Source organism: Polistes fuscatus, unplaced genomic scaffold (genome assembly GCF_010416935.1).
Source record: "Polistes fuscatus isolate 324 unplaced genomic scaffold, CU_Pfus_HIC Scaffold9, whole genome shotgun sequence".
In the NCBI taxonomy this organism is placed as follows: domain Eukaryota; kingdom Metazoa; phylum Arthropoda; class Insecta; order Hymenoptera; family Vespidae; genus Polistes; species Polistes fuscatus.
Window position 1 is genome coordinate 1,538,356 of NW_025113173.1, and position 18,631 is coordinate 1,556,986.

The 18,631-nt window shown below is 33.7% G+C and overlaps 1 long non-coding RNA gene across 4 annotated transcripts; it reads right to left on the reverse strand.

Annotated features, from left to right (window-relative positions):
- Positions 1 to 200: 200 nt before the first annotated feature.
- LOC122525334 lies at positions 201 to 8,969 on the reverse strand. Of its 4 annotated transcripts, none has more exons than XR_006305757.1 (4): positions 2,293 to 2,625; positions 703 to 731; positions 328 to 601; positions 201 to 235 (listed from the first exon to the last, which is right to left on the reverse strand). It is a non-coding gene; the product is annotated as an uncharacterized LOC122525334 (long non-coding RNA). The 4 variants fall into 4 exon arrangements; XR_006305756.1 differs by lacking the exon at positions 201 to 235 and adding an exon at positions 8,741 to 8,969 and having other exon boundaries at positions 278 to 601; positions 2,293 to 2,379; XR_006305755.1 differs by lacking the exon at positions 201 to 235 and having other exon boundaries at positions 278 to 601; positions 2,293 to 2,379; positions 2,456 to 2,625.
- Between the last annotated feature and the right edge of the window lie 9,662 nt (positions 8,970 to 18,631).

The following is an 18,631-nucleotide window of genomic DNA, read 5'->3' on the forward strand; positions in this document are numbered from 1 at the left end:
CCAAGGATTTAAATTAGTTACCAGAAAATTGTTTGCGTGGGTTAAGAGATGTGTGACGCAGAACGATGATCCCGATGATCTTGAAGATCTTCGTGATTTATGAGACGTCACGTTTCACCATCTTCTTATTGAAAACGCGTTCTTTTCTTTTTTTCTTTTTATTTTTATCATACTCTCGCACAGAGAGAGAGAGAGAGAGAGACACGTTTACCATTTATTTATAATAAACGATACGCTGAAAAAATAAATGTACAAAAGATCGTTTATACGTTTAATACTTTATATGACCTTTGTCTTTTTTTTTTCTTAAATATTAATTCTTCATACCCGTTGGGATCCCACCGATTACGATCGAAGAAGATCCCAACGCATAGATCTTACTGTGCATTTGTACGCCCACGCATACGAGTATCCCACTGTTTGCTTTGCCAATCAAACGTCAAGACTCTAACCGAGAGATTACGTCTCGTCACGCCCAACTCATCGCTAACGTAGCACACACTCCGTTACGAAAGGACTGCTTAGAGTCTTGTCACGTGTAACGAGCCAGACCGTGAGCTATCAATTATTGGATATGAGATACTTGTCATTTTTTTAAGAGCTAAAAGAAACAAAAAAAAACAAGAGAGATAGAGATAGAGAAAGAGAGATAACGGAGACAACACTTTAATCTATCGTACATTTAATAAAGTAACTACTCACAATTTGACATAGTTGCAAGATTGAAAAATCTAGAGAGAGAAAAATAAGAATACAAAACGATAGATTTATATTTTTATGGGGACCATCTGTGCAAACAATGAAACCATGCCAAAGGCAACCAAATGTTTAACGAATTGTAGAATTGAATCATTCTAGTCATGCTTCTTAAGTGAAATTAAATTGCAACTGACTGCTAATAGTGATTATTAGTAACAGTTAGATACTCGACATTGCGATCGGTCTTCTTCCTTCCTTCCTTTCTTCCTTCCTTCTAATACAAAGATAGTGGTGTATTAGAGTTTCTTTGATGGAAGTAGAAAAATCGATGATTAATCGGCCAACATGTACACGGAAGGATTTTAAACGCTTGGTAATTTAATATCTCGTATCTCTCTAACTTACATAAATAACCGACATACGCGCGACATTACTTTCTATCTTCGTTTATATAGAAGAGAAAGAGAGGGAGAAAGTAAGTGAGTGTTTTTAGAGGCAGATTGAGATACCTACTCCGTTATAACTTTCGCGAGGGAGGCAACGAATCGCGAATAAGCTCGTCGTTCGACGTCCGGACGAAAATATACCTCTAACTCGGCAATGGACTGTTAATACTAGAACTACCAAACCAGTCTAAATAACTGCTCTTCAAAAATATTCTTCTTCTTTTTTTTTTTTTTTTTATATGTATTATTCGTATTAATATCATAATTTGTGCTTTAGAACAATTTGTCGTTGTTGTTTTCTATCATTTTTATTGCTAACGTTCTAAGAAATTTAAGATTTATTATTCGTTTGTTTTTTTTAAACATATACTTACTCGGACGCGAGTTAGAACGAAAATAAGAACTTTATTAAATTAATAAGAAACAGAAATATTACGAGCATGATCCGTTTGGAAAATCCCCTGAATTTTTTGCTGTTATATTTATATTTATTTATTCTATTATTTGGATATATTGCAATAAGTTATTTTGAATTTTCTCTTTGACATTTATTTTTAATGATTATTATATTATATATTTAGATATACTGTAACCAATCATTCTGCTTGGTAAAGGTAGAAATTGTTATACATTCATTTTTATTAGTGTTTTAAAGATTTATCGATTTATCTTTCCTTATTTCTTTTTATTTTTTTAAACTCACATATATATCATATTTAAAAATACTGCAAACAATTATTTAGACTAGTCTGGTATACCTTAATTATTAATAGTTCTAGAATTAATCTTTTTTCATATAGATTTATCTACCTATTTTTCTTCTTTTCTTTTTAACATAGAAACAATTATTTTCTATTATCAAATTAACTTTTATTTTGTTAATATAATTTAAAAAAATGTTTCAATCCATCCAAGAGTATCTTAGAAAAACTAAACATACATAATACGTATGTAATTATGACAATGAACTATTAAATTTGAAATATTTCGAAGTAAATATAATCGAACGTTTCAAAATGATATCAATTTTTTTATGAATTAATCCAATATCATAATTACGAGCACACACACACACACATCATATATATTAGAAAAAAAAACGAAAGCAGTGATATTCATTGGTTTAATTAAAAACGAGTATACTTACATTAATTGTCGATAATTCAATCTGAGTAAAATTCTTGTCTCTCTTATCAATAACGTTCTCCTCCACCCCAAACTCGATAATAATTTTCTTAAATAAATTAGAAAATCCGTATTATATAAATCCGTATCTTCGAAAAATATTCGAAAAGGGGGAACTAACTCACCCGATCGAATGACCGAGAAATACGATATCGAGCTAACGCACATGAGACGGATATTAATACGTCGTGCTCGGTGGCACGCGCTGTTGCTGCACCTGGGGATGCGGATTTATGCATGTCCCTCGTTATTAATACTTCAAACGCAATGGGATCATTCCTCAAAGTTGCCGACAAAAAACTTATTACTTTTTCTCCAGGAATATAAAGAGAGTAGCGAGAAAAAGTGAGAAAGACATAGTACAGCACAGCACAAAAACAAAACAGAAAAAAAAACCATAACCCGTGACTTACCAACATTTTTTTACTCGTTTAATTTAATTTAATTTAATTTACAGTTCAGCCCTTTTTGTTCGGTCCCACGTAACGATTGGTCCTTTGAAGAAGAAAAAAAACAGGCTGGGGAAGGGGGTGGAAAGAAAAGAAAAGAAAAGAAAAAAAAAGAAAAAAGAAAAAGAAACAGAAAAAGAAAATCCATTTTTTTTTAATAATGCGGGGGAGGGTCGGCCTGTTCCCCTTTGCTGGCGAACTCTACTTAAGCGGCAGCAAAGCGGAAAAAGACACACCCTCGACCAACACTTTATACGACGGATGGACGAGTTACTTTTCTTTCTTCGGATTTTCCAACACGCGGAGAATTATTCCTCCCGATTGTTTTCATCGTCGTACAAATCTATACCCAAGGCAAGCAAACAGACAGCAATCAGGCAAACTAGCCGGGCTTGCGAGGGGGGCTTGGGGCTGAGGGTTGGAAGGAACAACCAGGAAGATAAAAGAGAGGAGAATTCATGCACGCGAAAATAGAGTAAAAGAATGGAAACCATCGGATAGGGGAAGGGGGAGGGGGAGGGGGGGACAAAGCGAGCATTAATTTATCTCTGAACAACGAGACTGAATTCTAACGATGGTCGAATGAACGAACGAACGAACGAACGAACGCCCGTAACAATGGCGGATCCAATGTGCCAAGTTCCCCTTCCTCACATCTCCACTTCCCACCCTCCCGTTTACTCCCCCTCCTATACATCAATCTAATATCTCACATTGTTAACTTAGCTCAGAAATTATACGATCCGAGCGAATCAATTCGCTATTTAATTACCATCTCACGCGCACACGTACATACACACACGCGTAACTAGATTTGACTTTTAAGATATTTCGGGTATTCGAATTGGCGCGTTGGTTCGCCATTTTGTTCGAAAAATGAAAAACGAAACGGTTTTCTAGTGGGTTGTTCTCCTCCTATTGCTGCTTTACCTACCACTACCATCACTCTACTACTACACATACACATAGACACGTGCACAGATATGTATATTATAACTGACGAGGTTTAGAGATACAACGATAAGTTTACTTGGTTGGACGTGGGGAGTCGGCCGTGCTCAAATCGTTGCTTTTATGCTATTTCTCCTCTATTACGTGCACCTTGAGATACGCCGAAAAGAGAGAGAGAGTGTGAGAGAGAAAGAGAGAGAGAGAGAGAGAGAAAGATAGCTTCGGTGAAATCTTCCTTCGCTCCGTCTAAATTTAAAGTTCCAAACGGCTGCGAGATATACGCGCCAATTCGAAAAAAGATTCTCCCGAGGGAGAGATTTTTTGTACAATATCGTAAGGTCGGTAAGACCGCATTCTCCGCATCCGGTATCGGCATATTAGGGTACCGGGACCAACTACGATTGATTTATCGATTATTTCATTCCGTTTGTGTATTGTTACAACGGGATTAGAACGATCTCTGCTTTCTTTACAAATTTCTTTTCCACCATATCGAGATCACGCGATTTATTATGCCTGCCTGCTAATTCATTCGTTCATTTTCAATGGGGTGAGAAGGTAAGGGGGACAATTATTCCGATCGTTTTCATTCCTGTCATTTTTATTCGTTCGATCTTTTTATCGTTTAGAACCTTTTTTTTTCTCAAAGAGTATCGATTCCGTTTATAGGTCGCGTTTTTTTTTTGGTCAATCGTACAACATAGAACCATTACGAGATTTTGATTATATCATGGAAATTTTTAAAAAGAGTCGACTCGGACGAATTTAATTCATCGCTATTTTTATCGACACATTCGGTCATTGGATGCGAGCCACGGGATTAATCGTTAAAATTCACTCTTGCGTGAGAAAGAGAGAGAGAGAGAGAGAAAAGATGATAGTTTCTTACGTCTTGTTTCACTTTGACTAACAATACAAAAGATTTTTTTAAACTCAGCTTCTTCCTTCTCCGCCCACCCCAACCCCAGTTTATCTTTTTCTTCAAAGAATATACCTGTTGCTTTCGAAACATTTGAAAAAGATTCTTTTTCATGTATCATTTCTCCCTCTCCCCCACCACCACCACCACCGCGAATATCTCGAAATATCATTTGTCGAACTTAAAATACGCTCGTATGAGAATAATCGTTAGAAAGGCGTTTGTTTATCTAACAAAAAAGATAGCAAAGAACGATCCGATAAGCAAGTAAATAAACAAATTCAATCAACGATCAGCAGTACAACTAACAAATAATATTTTTCCGTTAATGTTAGAAATAATGAATGTAATGACAGATTTTGTTCTTTGATATAGTTGACTTCTCAGCAGGTTATAGAAAACGTTTGTGGAAGAACAACGTTAACAGTAGTTAGTATATGTTTCTTCTGGAACCACGAGGTTCAGTGACCCCCCCAACACAGTGAAAGGAGAACCTCTCTCTCTCTCTCTCTCTAAGGCCACGCCTGTTTCTCTTTCTCATTCTCATTTTCTTCTTTATCGTATTCTTCGACGATGTCTAACGCGCCATGTTTTAAAATTACGCGCATCTACGTCGAGTTGTTCAATTTCGATTCTTTGACGGCCTCCGATTGTTCACTTTTATCCCTTCGATTATTTGATTTTGTCATCTCAACGTTGTCGTACAAATAATTTCGATATATTTTATTTTTTTTTACTGATTCGACGATAGAATTAGAAAATCTTATGAAAATTGTTGATCTTAGAATCTTTTTTGGTTTATTCGGATATTACATCAAATTTGTTTTCTCTATTTTCAAAAATGTACGACGAATTTTGACCGCAATATCTTTGACAATTATATTTATTGATTTCATTTTTATCTTTCCTTTTTATTTTTTAAATTACATATTTTTAGATATACTGCAACCAGTCATTTGAACTGGTCTGATAAAAATAAGGATAATTTAATTATTGGTAGTTCTGGTATTCATGTTTTCATATCGATTGAAAAAACATTTTTCATTACCCTAGTCGCAATATCTAAAATATTAAATTTATCGATTTGTCTTTCCTTCTTCCTTCCCATTATTTAAAATTACAGATATACTATATCAAGACGAATATCCCAACCAATCATTTTAAATAGTCTCGTATAAATAGGTTTACTTTAATTATCAATAATTTTAAGTGTTAATCTTTTTATATCGATTTAACAACATTTTCATGGCTCTAAATTGCACTATTCGAAGAATGAAATATATCGATCTTTTTTATTTTTTTTTCCAAGTTACATATATACTATACTTAGAAATGACTTGTAACTCATCATAACCGTTCATATATAAATAAATTTTATATTAAAATCATTCTCATAATCCTAATATTAATTTATTTGAAATATCGATCATCCTATAAGAGTATAACGTTTTAATCGCAAAAAAAAAAATATATATATACCTTAAATCGACATAATCTTTGATGATAAATTTCTTTATATGTTTCTGCCTACGTGTTAATATATTCCTATCTTTCTCTCTCGTCTATGAATATGGCTAAGGTCCAGCAAGTGTTCGCTATATTAAGACCGCCTTATATAACGTTCACTCATATCTATGCTACCACGATGATGATGATGATGATGATGATGATGATGATGATGATGATGTGTACGAATCTTTAACATGTACGGTCAAATCAGTATGAACGGCCATTGCTAGCTAACTTAATCAATTCTGTTACAAGCTATCCTTTGTTTAACTCATCTCTTTCATTCTACCATCTTCGTTAGTGCGTTCTCTTTCTCTTAAAAATACTTGGAAGTAATCTTCCCCTTCTCATACGAAAGATCGTATTGAAAATTATTCTCTCATTATTTAATTAATAAAAAATTAACAAAAATATCAAAGATAAATCTATGGTAATATAATATCTAACTTAGAGACCAATATTCGAATATTCATACACGTGTAACTAAGTACGGACCTGCTTGGTTTTCGCCTAATTAAATTTTCCTGGAAACTACACTGTAGTGGGTTCTATGTGTAAACGAGTAAGCTTACTTCCGCTTGACCGTAAATATTTTTCCACAAAATCTTCACTCATCTCTCTCTCTCTCTCTCTCTCTTTCTCTTCTTTTTATTATTATTATTATTAAACAAGTATATAGAAGACGTTAGGATATTTTCCTTCTATCATATTATTTTTTTAATAGACGTAATCAACGGAGAATAATCGAACCCCTGCTTTCGTATCTCAATTATTATCCTCAATTGGTGGATAATGAGTTATCGATCGTATCTATTCGCTGATGAGAAAAAATATATACTCAGTTTTTCGATGGAAAATTGATTTCATCTTGTGCTTATAATTGTACGATTTTATTATAAATATTATCGATGAGAAATATTTATTCTGCGTGTATGTTTTTTTTTTACACTTCGAAACGCGTTTATAATTTATCGTTAAAATAAATGAATAAAATGAGAATAAAATGAATTCGAACGTTTAAGTTTCTAACAAAGTACATATATATTTCTCTCCCTTTCGTATTTCTCATTTTCATCGTTGTAGGTCTGGTGTCCGCAAAGTGACTGTCCAAACAATTAGCGGTCAACCGAGAGCGTTAATTTACACGACAAATACGACACCACCCCAACCGCCCCCGCCCCACACCCGGGGGTTGCTGTCAGTGCACGGTTTACTGACTTAACTAATGTAAAAAAAACCTACACGAACAGCAGTAGTAGCATGTGTAGTAGTAGTAGTAGTCCCTTTTTTTGAGAGCATGATCGAATTAAAGACTAGTGATCCACGTAAACAAGGTGTCTTCATTTATCTAGGTCATGGAATGTTTAAACTCGTCAAACCTGATGGAACTAACACATAAATTAGATTGTTCGATACGGAATATAACACGTTTTACGATAATAAATATACGATCCGGGCTAATCTTTTTATTTTTTCTTACCAAGTATATTATATCTTTCGATCAATCGATCATCGTTCGTTTGTTCGTTCGACGTTATTATTTTTATGGATATTCGAAAGATATTTTGTCGGTTGATTAATTGCCAGGAGGAATCGATATATCAACGGCAGGAACGACAGCAACGTTTTATGGTTAATCGCGAAGCGAAACGTTTCTTTGCTTTAAAAAACACATATTATGGGGATTTGGGAGGAGGACAAAATTAATGGAAAATCGTGAACAAACTACTCTGATGTTTCCTAAAAGTAGATATAGGGCCCTATTTCGATTGTTTGTACGATCACCCACCCCCGTTCCTCTTCCCCCCCCTACCCACCACGCCAATCTCGGACGAGTGTCTAGTTAGCAGCCTATAGTTTGTTTGACTTGGCCAGAAAATCAACGACGTCGATCTAGTCGGCACCGATCGAAAAAGAAAATATGCAACGATCAAGATTCGCGATGATGAAACGGGTGGGTGGGGTGGTGGAGTGGGGGGGACGAGGGGAACGGCCATCGTATACATATCAAAAGAATCGATCATTTTCTTTTCCACGGAAACGTATGAATATTTTTCTTTTTTTCGTTTGTTCGTTTTATTCTTCTCTTATTTTTTTTCTCTCTTTTTTTTTTTTAACTTTTACACCGTCCAGAGTTAGATTTAATATCGCGTGAAGATGCTACGGGTACGTTCGAACGAGAAAATATAGATACATATATATACATATACGAATTAATAAAGGGGTAACGATAATTGATAAAACGTAAAAAAGATTCACTTCTGATATGCCAATTAAAAAGAAACTTTATACACGTCAGAGATGGGCGGGAGGGGGAGAGGGGGTTAGAAACAAATGTTATTTTCTTTTATAGAAACATTAATACGCATATTACAATATGTGATTCTTATTATTATTATTATTATTATTATTATTATTATTATTATTATTTCGGTATATTAAATAACGTATGTGAAAATGAGATGACGATGAAAATTGTATATTACGATTTGTTAATTATGATATTATGAATTTGTATTAAGAAAAAAAAAAAAGAAAAGAAAAGAAAAGAAAAGAAAAGAAACTGATAAAATTTATCCTACCTGAAGTATAGCATCTTCTGATAGTAATGAAATGATACAATTACGGATTTATATCCCCGTTTGGTCGGGAAAATTGGTTGTGTTGGTCACTCGGCCGTAGCTGATGTGAGCTCAGATCATACGAGAATAAAATCCGTGAAAGTGAAAGCGAGGGTGGACGCCTTGATGCGAACTGACTGCCCGCGACGGTTTCATTCAAGAAGGCGTCTGGTGGGTTGCGTCGCGACGCTTTCCGCGCACGCGCCCCCCCTATCCCCCCTCCACCCAACCACCCACCCCCCGACGACGACGTCGACAAAGACGACTACCGCGACCAAACTGACTTTTACCTTTTTCTCCCCCCCCTTCCCCTCCCCCTTCACCCCTGCTCCTATCCTCTTCCCCTTTTTTTTAACACCAGAACTACCACACACCGATAAAAAAGTTTTGACGCAACGGTTTATCGGTATTTTATTTCAATTTTTATTTTTCGTTTCTACCTTTTTATTAATCACCCTCCCACCCCACTCCTTTCCGTTTTCTTTCCTTTTCTATCGAGTATTTGTTTTGTTTTTTTTTTCTCTTTTCGTTTTGATTTTAAATACCAATCATTTCGATTGCTTTTTGTAAAGAATAATTAAACAATTAATGGAAATGTTGTTTGTTCGAATAATATGAAAATATTATAGACGAGATAGATTGTGATTTTTTTCAGATCGATGAATCTTCAATGCAAGAAGATTACTAGAAAAATCTTTCGTGACGTTTGATTCGAGTAGAATGAATTTTCTTCGTGTCTTGAATGCACTCGCCAAATTTGGCGTGTCTCCAGCCACGGTAGTAGTACGTTAATATCAGGGAATAAATGTTGCCGATATTATCGAGTATCTGTCAATTATTAGATTAGAATTATGTTTTCGATAAATACGGATATCTATTAATTTCCGGAACATGGTAAAAGCATTAGATCGACAACGCGACGTTTCGGAAAATGTTCATCTCCTCAACGTGGTCCATTCAATTTGCGTGCTTAACTCACGTCTAATAGTTCTATAAATAAATGAGAGGGTTATACTAGTCGATGGTTAGGTTCCATGCTTAGCACGATGTGGAATGTTCATTCACTATGAGACCTATATTTGCGTTTGAATAATTAAAACCTTGCGTTCGAATTTTCTTACGTTAGGCGGTTTTAAAGTGTTAGATTAAAAAAAAAAAAAAAAAACAAAGAAGAAAAATTAGCTTCGATCTTCCGTTCCTCTTCGGTTTCGTTCGAACGTATTGAAAAAAAAAAAAGAGAAAAGAAAAACCTCCTCTCCCTCTTGAAAAAAAAAATAAAAAGAAATAATCAAGACGACTGATGTAAGAAAAATCCTTCTTCGTTTAAAAGTGCAGTTAAGCGTTGGGCATGGTTGGTTGATACTAAAAAAAGAAATCCCTCGGCGATGAAGTGGAACGGTTTTCTATTCATTCAATCCCGGAGCTAAAGTCACGTTTCCTAATCCTAAAAATAAATGACTCTAGGTAATCAAAACTGGTGCTAGGTTTCTAAATTTTCGATAAAATCCATTGAGTGTATTCGTTCTTTACTGCAATAAGCAATTTAACGTTTTGTTTTTCCTAATCAAGGAAAGAAAAGGAAAGGAACGGAAATGGTGAAAGAAAGAGAAAGAAGGAAAGAAAGAAAGAAAGAAAGATGGATAGATACACAGGCGTCGGAAATAAATAAATAAATAAATAAATAAATGAAGTAAGTAAGAAAGAAAGAAAGTAAAATTTTTTTCTTCAAGCAACTAACGCTGTCGTTTCTCTCGCGAAGAGGAGAGGATTCAAAACAAGTCCCCCTAGAAGCTTCTCCGGCGTTCAAAAATAGAGCGATGGAATGACACGGAGAAGCGGATACCGTAATATTTTAGTGTCACCGGAATAAAACACGCCGGTATCCAGGCAATTATCCGAATGGTATAGTGTTCTTCAACTTAAAAACGTACACTTTAACAAACGTATCATCCGTTTGTCGCGTTATCTATTGACTCGATCAACTTATATATCTGCACACGTTTGCCAAGCACATATGTACGCATGCATATTGTCCAAAGTGAAAGTAAGTTTAAGGGAAGAGGGTGAGGAAGCTGGCTGGGGTTGGTGGGAGGAAGAGGGTTAGGGGAGAGGGGCTCGGACCGTTTGTAAATGCGGGTGGCGTCGTTTAAATTTGGAACGTCGTCAGTTCGGAAATAGACGTTTCTCTCCTTGCCTTACCTTGCTAACGTGATACCACTTATCCCTGGATCATGTTCCTTCGATTTTTACGATCTCCACTCTTTCATCGTTCGGCTCCTCTTCTTCGAGTGCTTCTTCTTGCTATCTTCTCTATATTGCCTAATTCCTTTCCAGTCGGTTAACTGAAACTAGTCGTTGGATCTATTCATAGGTTTTTGATTATCTTTTTTTATCTTTTTTTTTTTTTTTTTCATTTTCTTTCTACGTAATAAATCTTGGAACGATAATCTTTAACACGTGCGCGCTATAATTTTACGTTTCTGTTAAAAGAAATATGCCCGTTACCGATGCACATTAATAGATTCGAAGAGTTTTAATATATATATATATATATACGTATTCTTGAAATTTTGGTTATTTGTTAATAAATAATATTAAAAGAAAGATTGAAAACGTTATTGTATATACTATTAGTTTGTTGAATGTAATATTTATGGATTTTCTTGCATACACCGGTGTACGAATGTTGCCTATCATCCGGGGCACGGAGTTACTTTGAAATTCGACGAATTTCCATCAGATGGCGCCCGTAGTTACGATTATCGATCGATTAAATCGAAAGTGTGTTAAAGATCGCGACATTTGAATTTCAATAATTCGCGCGTCTCTTTAGAAATCTTCTCTATTTTAAGCTCGCATAATATTTTGTACGTTCTTTTCAAGGAAATAATGCTGAAAAAGGTTTTGTGAGAGAATGGTTTGTTAGATGAAAAATAAAAAAATGCTTGCGGTATATATATGTGGCTCGTGTTTATCATGTTATTATTATTTTTTTTTTTCCTTTTTTTTTTTTCTTTTTTTTCTTTTTTTCCTTTTTTTGTTCAAAATCGTTTTCTTTATTTTGTAGAAAACTGCGTGATAAGTACACCAATAATCTTGCAATGTCGAAAAATGTTGCCGATTTATGTATATCGATGGGCACGAAAGGGGACTGTCCGGAACAAGTTATTTAATATATACTTTCGATTGAATTCACATCAAATAGGCTTATACATATATATTATTTCGATTCGATCGTCGACGTTCGATTGTATGTATGTCTTTTTCTTATTCCTTTTCTTTCATTTATTCTAATACACAACGGCGCGCTTCTTTCTTTTTCCTATTTCATTCATAATACACATTATTTCTTTTTCCTCTCCTGATCCGAACAGCCTCCGAGAGGCCCGAATATGCTTTTTTTTCTAGCAAGCCAGAGCAGTGAACAACGAACATCTTTTTTTTCCCTATGTGGTATTGGTACAATCCTACTGTATAAAAAACCGTTGAGAGTAGTACGCGGCGGCGGCCAGGACGCAACGCGTTCGAAAATGCACGCGAGTTGCACTCATGCACGCACACACACACACACACACTCAAGCAAGCACGCATCCACCCACCATGCACATGCCATGTACAACAAGAACAGAGTAGTAGGCGTACACCATGAATTATTTTATTATAATGCGCGACTCGCATAATCATTTATCGAACGCGCTTGCGAAACCGCGCGCGATTTTCGAATAACGTTGAGTGAGCTTCGTACCATTTTCGGATGAGTCTCGTTTATCTTTTTTTTTCTTCCCTTTTTTTATTTTAACTTTAGTTTAAGTTTAAGTTTAAGTTTAGTTTAGTTTAGTTTAGTTTAGTTTAGTTTAGTTTAGTTTAGTTTTTTATTTTTTATCTTTTTAGTTTAGTTTAGTTTAGTTAGTTTAACTTTAACTTTACTTTTTTTTTTTTCCTGTAGAAGCGACCTACTACTTTAAAATGACACTGTTTCTACAACATCGATCGATTACTTTGAAAAAAGATTTCTTTCCCCAATTTCTTTCTTTTTTTCTTTCTCTCTCTCTCTCTCTTTCTCTGTATATTTCCTTTCCTTCTTATCTGTTATTTGTTTTGTAATATAATTGCGACAATGAAAAGTCATTATTATTAATTCGTTCGAACTCTGACACACGACGCGGTCCTATTTCATTTTTCTTATTATTTTTACCATTCCGTTTCCAACTATTTTCTATAATTTCATCTATTCCTTCCATCCTTCCATTCGTTATCTTCCATCCTTCCTTTCTTTTTTTTCTTTAAAAAGACACTGCGCGTTTCCGAAACAACAACGAGACATTTACGAATTTTTTTTTTTTTTTTTTTTGATTAGGAAACATTTGAATTCCGTCAGTCAGCGAGCGGGTCTGTGCATTGATGATGTTAATTAAATGATGATGATGATGATGATGATGATGACGATGATGATGATAATGATGATTATTATTACTATTATTATCATTATTATTAATATTAATATTATTATTGTTACTATTATATTCTTTGCTTAATTTTTTTTCCTCATAATTATTATTATTATTATTATTATTATTAACTCTCTAACTGTTTCCCTTTTTCTCTTGCTACTTCGTTCTTCCCCCCTCCCCCAATTACGCATGTAATTTCTTTTTCTTTTAAACTTTTCGTTTGTTTCTTTTTTTTTTTTTTTTTTTTTTTTCAAACAAGAAAAATGTACGCTTCACGATGAAGAGGAGGCGGAGGAAGAGGAGACGATAATTCTCGGAGAGGGAGAGTCTTGGACGTTATTTTATTCGTACCAAAATTTTCTCTATACTTTCCCCCCCCCATCCCTAGCTTTCTTTATAATTCTTCTTATCTTTTTTTTTATCTCTCTCTCTCTCTTTCGAATTTATTCTCTCTCTCTCTCTCTCTCTCTTTTTCATCGCGAGGGACTAGACACACCAATCTTATTAACAATACGATATAATTTAATAGCTTAGAAAGAAAATAAAAATAAAAGAGGTTTGAAAAAAAGCAGAATACATAAATTAAAAAAAAAAAAAAAAATTAGAAATAAAACGCATAGAAAACATTGTCTTTTTTTTTCTTCTTTCCCTTTAAAAAAAAAAAAAAAAAATAGAAAAAAAATCTTTTCTCTAGACTTCCTTTTCCTATCAATCATTCATACCATACGTTTTTCCTATTTGTTTTGCGCGCGAGCACGTAACAAATTCGACAACTCCGTTTTGTTCGTAATTCTTGCTTGATTTGACTCTCGATTTGACTTACTAACTTCGGAGTTTGTCGGTCTGTCGGTCGTTCGATCGGTCGGGTTTTAATTTTTAAAAAACTCTCTCGACGCTACGAATAAATTTATCTTTTTTTTCTTTTTAGAACACAACTCGTGAAATCACATTATTATTATTATTATTATTATTATTATTATTAATATTATTTCATTTTTTCCATTCTCTTTCTTCTCCTTCTTCTTCTTCTTCTTCTTCTTCTATTATTTCATTATAATTATTATTATCATCATTATTATTTATTATTAATTATTAATTGTTATAATTATTAATATTATTATTATTATGTATAATAATTATTTTCCGTCTAAGATTCGACCGCTGCTATCGCGTTCCGCCGTCGGGAGGGGGGTGGGGGATAAGAGACAAGAAAACAAAAATTACCCCCAAAAAAGAAAGTACAAAAATGAAACAATTATCTATCGAAAATAATGATACCTTTTTTTCTTTTTACTTTCACTTTAAGTTTTTAACGACATATTATTTTGTTTAATTTTTTCTTGACGTTTCTTGTTCTCGTTCTATCTCCCTTTTTTATCTTTCTCTTTCTCTTTCTCTTTCTCTTTTTCCAACTTTCGACGGTAACGGGCGCGCGCGGTCTTATTTATTATTATTTTTTCATTTATTTACTTTTTTTAATAATGACAATAGAGCAATATAGAGTTTTTTTTATATCGACCGATTCTTTTTTTTTTTTTTGTTTACTTTGACGCGAGCGGACGTACGGCTCAGCGGTGACTAGATTCATTGGGGAGAGCTTTTTTATATTTTTTTTTTCCTTTTTTTTTTTTTTCCACAATTGACTCGACACTACGAGACGACGATTAAGAAGGAACTACTCGAATTTATCATCTCTTTCTTCATTCTTCTCTCTCTTCTTTCCGTTAAAATGACGAAATTTCAAACGACTATTTTTTTTTTTTTCTTTTTTTTTTCTTTCTTCTTTTTTACTTTTACTTTTACTTTATAAGCACATTCAACGTATACCTCTACTATCCTACTACCAACAATTATTACACAACAAATTTGTATTTATTTATTTTTTTTTCCTTCTAATGACTCCATTTCTTTTTTTTCTCTCTCTCTCTCTCTCTCTCGCTTTTTCTTCTCCTTTTTTTTTTTTTTTTCTGTAATATTCAAAATTCGCGTCTAATTCTCCCTCTTTTCTTTTCTTTCCTTCTTTTTTCTCGTTTTCTCTCTCTCTCTCTCTCTGTCTCTCTCTTGTTGTTTTCTTTCATTTATTTTAGTAATTTTCAAATTTTTTTAATGAGAGATCCACAATTTAATGGATTGTCCCCTCTCATTACGCAAAAATTAATATTCGCGTAATCTTGTATTTTATTTTACTACATAATGGGGAAGGGGGAAAAGAAAAGTAAAGAAAGAAAGTTAAAAAAGAAACGGTGAACGAAAAGCAACAGAAAATAAAAAAAATTAATCGTCAGATGATATGTATTTTCCAATATACCAAGGAACGTCATTTAAACGTTAAAAGACGTATTTCTTGTACACATATTAAACAACTGTATATATTTACAAAGTCTAACAGTTAACTCGATCAAACTGAAATATTATTTTTTTCGGAGTATTATGATTTTATTAACAAAATTTGATATAATACGTTGGAGTAAAATGTTGGCGTTATTTTTAAAATGGAGATCTCTCAAGGTCGCCCCGTATTACTTGTTTTTTTTTTTTTGGTTTCTTTTTTTTTTCTTTCCTTCCTTCCATTCCGTCTTGTCCTTCGAACCATTTTTTTTGTTTCTTCTACGATATTATCTCGGCCAAGAATCGTAATAAACGAAGAAGAAAAATCATCCAGACAAAAAAATCGGCAAACAATTATCGAGACATTATTTTCCCCCTTTTTTTTTTTTTACAAATAAATACGATGATGCATCTCGGCACGTGGGACTTGTCGCAATTAAACGAACCAAAAAAAATATCAACCGACCTCGAGAACATTTCAGACGATAAAGTTAACTGTTATACGAACTGCATTGAAAATAAAATGAAGAACAACGAAATAACAAATTAGCCCAGAGGCGAAAGGGAAAGGGAAAGGGAAAGGAAGGGGGACAATTATAAAAGATAAATATCGTAAAGAATGATAATAATAATAATAATGATGAAAATTCTAATTCCCTATGCTTTGGCTCTCGTACGCGATCGTTAAGAGTAAAAATTAGAACGGAAAAAACAAACGAAAAAAAAAAAAAGAAAAAGAAAAATAAAAATTAATACAATAATGTCAGAGGTCGTCGTCGTATTGAGAATCGTGCATTTTGAAAAAGTATCGAACCGAGCCGTTCGTCCGATTGAAACAGCTAATAATTAATTGGACTCTCCTCCAATGGAAGATCGTGTCTCTTCGATTGGCTGGCGAATTTGAAATAACCGTTTCTTTTATTTTCCCCATTTACTATTTTCTTTTCTTTTTTGTTTTTTTTTTGGTTGTCGTAGTCTTTTTATCTTTTTTTTTTATTTTCTTTCTTTTTAAATTTGCGTCGAAAGGCCACGATTTCGCATAATCAATTTTATTCCGCGCTCGTATCCGCGAATCTTCTCACGTTTAACAAATTACTTTTATATTTATTTATTTTCTTTTTAAATATCGCGCGCTATAGAATCTTCTTCCCTAATGATTAATGATAAATTTAAAAGAGATTATTCTTTTTTCCTTTTCCTACGAATAATAATTTCTTCTTCTTCTTCTTCTTCTTCTTCCTCCTCATTTTTCTCCCCCTTTCTTCCCTACCTTTCATTTTCTTTTATTTAAATCGCCCGCGCACATACAATAAACTCACTCGGTCCAATATAACTAAGCAATCCTAAAACATAATCTACCAATTGTCATTTATTAACTTCTTATCCCCCTTTTTTTCTTATTTTCTTTTCTATATTTTATTTTTTTCTTTCTTTATTATCATTATTCTTTAAATTCAATCTTCTAAGTTAATAACATTTACAATTTAATTAAAACTTGCACAGAACCCATTGCATTATCTTTTTTTTATTTTTCCATGTTTTTTTTTTATGTTCCTTTTATTTTCTATCTTTCTCCCATTCTCTCTCTCTCTCTCGCTCTCGCTCTCTCTCTCTCTCTCTCGCTCGCTTATCTCATCTCTGAACGCGTATTATCTCACTCGATCGCAAGGCCACGTCGATGACCCAATCGTCGTTTAATAATAATAATAAAATTACGATTGATCCTCGCCATATTTTTCTTATTCTTTTTTTTTTTCTTTTTTTAAAATATTGCATACGCGTTGAACACATTTTTCAGCGGATGGAAAAAACAAAATAAAAAACGAGTTCCCCCAATTTTTTTCCTTCCCTTCTGTTGATTTTCTTTTAAACTATGACAGCAGTTCGCTCGGGCGCATTCGCGAAGGTTACAATTTTTTTCTTTTTTTTTTTCTTTCGCAACGTGCACTTTAGAGAGGGAAAAAAACGCATCGGGCCGGGGGCACTGAGAGGGGCGGGGACGGGGTCGCAGGAAATCGAATTTTCTTCGTTAATCAAAACCTGCCCGGACATACAAATTTTGTTCAAAGGCATTTTTATAACTGGACTTACTTTGTTTCGTTCGTTTGGTTTTTCTTTTCTTTTTCGCTAAATAACATTTTTTTTTACTCAGCCCCCTTTTCTCTAACAAACTTTTTCCATCCCTTTTCCCTTCGTTTTCTATCGTTTCATCTCTCCCCGCGTTCTTTGTTTCCTTTCTCGTTCGAACTTTGTCGTCGCGTTATTCGCTAATATATTTTCAATCCATTTTTATTTTCCTTTTTCGAACGAATTCGATTATCGAATCGCGATAGATCGATTATCGATAGCGTGATTCGTGAACTGCGCGCGTAAATCGAATTTTTCTAAATTCTTTTAAAAGATAAATCAACAACAAACAAACAACCAACCAACCAAACGATGTTTCTAGTAACGTTGACAATTTTCATACAAACACTATCGATAAGTTGTTTATATTCGATAGGATAGGAAATCATTTTTTATTCGCAAACGAAAACTCTCTGACATTTTGGGTCAACGAGACTCATTTTTTTACGTCATCGAAACATATTCTAATTAAATGTATTATTTCTAATCAATTGATTTTTTGATTTTTTGTTTTGTTTTTGTTTTCCCCCTATCATTATCAACGTTACCAGTCTTACATTATTATTTTTAGTTGACTCTACGATACAGTATATATATATATATATATATATGCATACGATTTAAATGTATGCGTTGATTTTGTTCTAATCGATTTCGCGTCAAGTTCGTTAAACACGCGACCACTCGCAACAATTCTCAAATCGTTCGTAAGGAAAATTCATTGGCATTATTTAATTGTTCTTTTTAATTTAAAAACAAAACAAACGAAAAATATAACAAACAAACTTCCTTTCTTTCTTTCTTTCCTTCTTTCCTTCCTCCCCTTCGTCAGATTATTCCGCATTCGACTCAACCCATTTCTACTAATTGTTTTACGTTTTGTTATAAACCCCATCATTTTCTTTACATTAAAATTACAATAATCGGTGACTTTTCAAGAGAATAA